Raw genomic sequence first — 5,056 nt, 5'->3', positions numbered from 1 at the left:
CACACACACACACACACACACACACACACACACACACACACACACACACACACTTCTTCTTTTTTTTGTATTTCCAACAAACCTGCAACCTTCAGGCAGAACCTGTTAAACATCACATCATCAGTGCAGCTCATTCAGAGTCAGGGCCATGTACTCCATCCTGCTGCTGGAGACAGAATTTTATTCATCTGTCAGAGATACATACAATTATAGGAAACATTTGTAGGAAATGGAATAACTTTAATAACAATCAAATTGTGTATTTTCAACCCAGTTAAAAAACGTATTGTCAGTAGTAATGAGTGAGCTGAAGGCCGAGAAGGCCACAGACAGACTGACAGTCACTGGGAGTCTGAGATGGGCAGATGCACTGATGCTTTTTCCACTTGATAACTATATTTTTCTCTTCGTGCAGCTGATAGCACTCTCATGGAGAGTAAATGTGATTAAAACCTGACGTAATCAACAAAGCAGAAGGTGATCAGACAACATGTTTACCAATGACAGGGTTCATTTCCTGTCTGATTTATGGCATCAGACATTTAATAACATGACTGCGAGTGAGAGGTGGTAGTGGTGTGTTTGTCTGTGTTTGTCTGTGCATTTGTGTGCACATTTATCTGCTTGTTCTTGACGTATCTTACTCTTGTTTCTCCCTTGTTACGTCAAACCTTTCTAGGATTCCTGTTTTTATTGCCTTCTGGGAATTCTAGTTTTTAGTTAATAAAAAGCTTACTTATTATTGTTCAACCAGCCTGCTGGGTCCTCTCTGCAGCTTATTATGACACTAGTGTCCTTACTTTTGAATACCCCCAAAGGAAGAAGAAGAAGAAAAAGATGCAATAACTCAGAAATTAGTTCAACTAAGCAGCCAGCTGTGAGCTCAGCTCCCTCAAAGATAACTCACACCACTGTGCAACAAACAAACCACATATGAAGAAAGTAAACATATCATAAATGCACTGATATCTTGGAGTAAGCAAAATAATTAGATGCAAACATATGAACATATTATGTGAATGAAAAAAATATTTACCCTTGTCCTGATATCTTAGAGCTTTTGATTTTTGTAGGTTAAAAGATCTCAAAAAGAAACATCATTCCTTGATCTAAAGAAGCTCGAGAACAACTGAGAAAGAAAGTCAGTGACATCTATCAGCCTGGAAAGGGTTACGAAGCCATTTCTAAGGCTGTGAGACTCCAGTGAGCCATGGTGAAGACCCCAAAGGTTGATTCTGTTCATCTGGACGCAGCGTTTTCAGTGGCAGAAACGTTTCGTCACTCATCCAAGTGACTTCTTTGTTCTCAGCTGACCGCAGCTTTCCCCAGCCTTATAAACAGGACATTTGCACAACGTCGGAAACCAGCCCACAGAATGAACAACGGGCTGTGAGGTCAGTTCCTGGATCATGTCAAGGAACTGACCTCACAGCCCGTTGTTCATTCTGAACAATCTGATCATCAAAAAGTGTTGAAAACTTGTAACAGTGGTGAACTTATTCCCGAGTAGCTAGCCTCCCAAAATTACACCAAGAGCAAATCAACGACTCATTCAGGAGGTCACAAAACTCAGAGCCGCATCTAAAATACTGCAGCCCTCACTTGCCTCAGTTAAGGTCAGAGGTCATGATTCATCAATAAGAAAGAGCCTGGTAAAAAAAAAGAACACTGTTCACAAAAAAGAACACAAAGGTTTGTCTCACATTTGCCAAAAACATCTTAAAAATCTCCAAGTTTGGAAAATATTTGGACTGATGTGACAAAAGCTGAACCTTTTGAGTTCAAATCACACATAAAAACACATCCAGCATTTCATAAACATACCCATAATACCACCAGTCAAACTTGGTGGTGGTAGCGTGATGGTCTGGTACTGCTTTGCTGCTTTAGGACCTGGACACTTGCTCCAGCTGATGGAACCATGAATTCTGTTCTCTCTCCTCAAAACGTCAGAGAAGGTCTGGCTCAAGTGCACTTGGGTTTTTCATCGGACCCAAAACACACCAGCACGTCCACCTGTGATTTTGGAGAGGCCTAGTCAAAGTCTGACTCCGAACCATTTTAGATGCTTTGGCCTTAAATAGGCCGTTCATACTTGAAATCCCTCCAGTGTGGCTGGATTTAAACAATTTACAAGGAAGGGTGGGCCAAAATTCCTCACCAGCAATGTGTAAGACTCAGTGCCAGTTATCACACATGTCTGGTTGCAGTTTTTGTTGCCAACCACTTATTAGGTATAAGGGGCAGTGACTTTCGCACAGGGCCAGCTAGGTTTGGTAAAAAAAAATCCTTAATAAATGAAATAGATTTCTTCAAACCTACATTTTGTATTTACTCAGGTTAGCTTTGATTAACGTTAGAATTTGTTTGATCTGAAGCATGCAAGTATGACAAATATGTAAAACACTAATAAATCAAGAAGGAGGAAAATTCTTGTTCAAGCTGCTGTACAACAACTGAAAGGATAGGAAGATTTCAAAAGAAACATAATGTGATTAACCACATTTTTGCATGCATTAAGAATTAATTAATTCAAAAGAACAAATGATGGGGCCTGGAGAGACTCTGCTCCTGCAGAGCCTGCTGCCTGTGAGACAGGAAGAAAGAATTTTAAAATCTCTTTAGATACCACTGACTGTTCAGGAGCTGTTGTTGATTGGACTTTCTGAAATATAAAACAGAGCCATGCTGGTGGCTGCAGCATCAGATGAATAATAATAATATGCTGCATTTGCAAATTAAATTTGACAGATTAGACGTCTTTTCAGGCATCGCCATTCGTCAGTGGAGACAAAAACACAGCAGCAGTCTCCTCCTTTGAAGGGGCAGCGCGAAGTAGAGCAACAGCATTTAAATGGCAGCAGGAACCAGTACCAGCCTCGGCACTGGTTCAGTCTCTGAATGCTGCATGTTCCAGGACTCCAACAAACACAATGTGTCCAAGCTTTGACTGTTTTTACTAGAATGAGGGGCACATAAAAGTAAAATCCGGCGCTTCTGTTAGTCTTTACCCTTTAAAACATGAAATCTTTTTTTTTTTTTTTGTTCTTTTGCTGTTCTGTTACCACACTCGGCTTTTCTGATGCTGTAAAACTTTCAGAGCTTTCATTGCTCAATTAAAACATGAAATTCTTTTTTTTTCTGAGTGCAGGAACACCGCTGATTTGGGCCATTTCCCCTGCCAGCTTTCATTATCTTCACTCTGATGTTGTTCTCACGTCACGAAGTCAATCAGAGGAGCCGCAGCAGCTTCACGCCTGCAGCAGCAAACTGGGGAAAACACAAATCACAGGTCTTATAATGCTGAAATCAAAATGAATCATATAGGTAATGTGCTGTAGGCCCCTGCTTACAGTCAGCATCAAGAGCTGGAGACCAGTTACCATGGAAACAGAGGCTGAGTCCCTGATGACCTGCGGTCTGAACTGAATCATCTGTTTATTTGACTCCGGTTAAAACAAGCCAACAACAAATCTACAGATTGACTCTGACATTTTATTTTCATCTCTGCACAAAGAAGAGCTTAAACAAGCCCCCCCAGCCCCCGGCCACCATTTGTTATCCACTTCAAATATAATCATTATTGATCAGGCAGGATTCTCAGAAGCAGTCCGGCCATGTGTATTTCCTGGAAACATTTAATAAAGATATAGTGTGCAACATTTGAGCGTGATGTTACCTTTGGTTTTTAAGCTCTGCTCACTTTGGAGTACCTTTTCAGCTGTGAATGAGTAAATCAATAAATAATAATAACTTTCCTAATAAAACAGGCAGTGGATGCTTTCATTTTCAGGACCATGGACAGCCGAAAGCCAACACCCTGTTGCTTCACACCACTTCAGAGAGGACTCAGAATATGAGCGATTTCTACTAGACTAGGGCTTAAAGACAGACTTTTCCATCGTTAAGAGCTCCACATATGTCAGGAGGTCAGCATGTGACTACAGTTTAACTGAAGATGGGCGTACACAAAGCAGCTACACTCTTTAAATCTCTTCTACTACCTAATCAATTTTAATTTAAAAGCAGCAGCGAATAAGCAATTCTGTTTACATTCTCCATGCTTCCCTTCAGCAGTATAATTAGAAGGCGCAGCTGCATTTTCATTGCTATGCAGATGATACCCAGATTTATTATTCCATGACTCGACACATAAATTAGCTAAACTGCAGGAATGTCTTAAAGACCTAAAGACCTGGATGACCTCTGATTGTTGAGGTTATTGTACTCGCCTCTAAAAATCATAGAAACGTGCTGAAATCCCAGAAAGTTAAATCTTCATCTTCATTTGTGTCTCGACTGAAGAAGCCACTGGGAAGGGTGACAAAGTCACTACCACTGAAAATGCAAGGCCCAAATGAACAAAATCAACTTTCTGGGATACTCTGGATTAGGGTGGGTTTTAATAATCGATTCATCGATTAAAATCGATTCGGGCTTGGATAACGTGATATCGATTCATTAAAATCCTGAATTGATTTTTTAATATAAATGTATTTTGCCTGAAATTCCAGAATCTCAGGTGAAACGTCACAAAATTTCGACAACCACCAAACATTTAAAACAGTAAATGAGAGCAGGAACACGGATTCTGCACAAAGACGTAAACACAAAGCGCCGACCCGCCGATCAGAATCAGTGAGACGTCGCCTTTCTCACCGACGGCACGGACACGGTCGGGGCTGAAAGCCGACAGCTCGCTGATTCTGATGTTTCGGCGGGTCCGTGCTTTGTGTTCACGCCGTTTTTAGTTTTATCTCTCTCCAAACAATACTGACTGAACCAGCAGCAAAAGAAGATCCAAACTACGCTTCACATAAACATCGTCATGGATTCCCTCTTACGTTTGCTGTTTTGCTTCCACCACACTTCATGCACAGCTCTCTCTCTCTTTTTTTTCCTTTTACTTACTTCCGAAAAGAAAACCTCATTTCTGCCGTTCAACAGGCTTCTGAACAAATTTAAACTTTTTAAAATTATGCAAAATGCAAAATGCTGTGTCTCTAATAAAACCGTTGTAACTTCCGAGGTAATGTTCATATGCTGGTTAATGGTT

The 5,056-nt window shown here is 40.7% G+C and overlaps 1 protein-coding gene across 1 annotated transcript in view; it reads right to left on the bottom strand.

The window, feature by feature from the left end:
- The window catches only part of galr1b (galanin receptor 1b), a 19,965-nt gene extending 17,610 nt beyond the window's left edge, over positions 1 to 2,355 (bottom strand). Inside the window, exons 1-2 of the mRNA XM_005726332.1 lie at positions 1,825 to 2,355; positions 83 to 166 (exon numbers count right to left, since the gene is read on the bottom strand). The gene's annotated coding sequence lies outside the window, so the exon portion shown is untranslated. The remainder of the gene's footprint in view (positions 1 to 82; positions 167 to 1,824) is intronic.
- Between the last annotated feature and the right edge of the window lie 2,701 nt (positions 2,356 to 5,056).

This window comes from Pundamilia nyererei, unplaced genomic scaffold (genome assembly GCF_000239375.1).
Source record: "Pundamilia nyererei isolate P.nyererei 1_Seehausen unplaced genomic scaffold, PunNye1.0 scaffold00019, whole genome shotgun sequence".
Lineage (NCBI taxonomy): Eukaryota > Metazoa > Chordata > Actinopteri > Cichliformes > Cichlidae > Pundamilia > Pundamilia nyererei.
The sequence above is the reverse complement of the archived record's forward strand: the minus strand, read 5'-3'. Positions and strand labels throughout refer to the sequence as shown.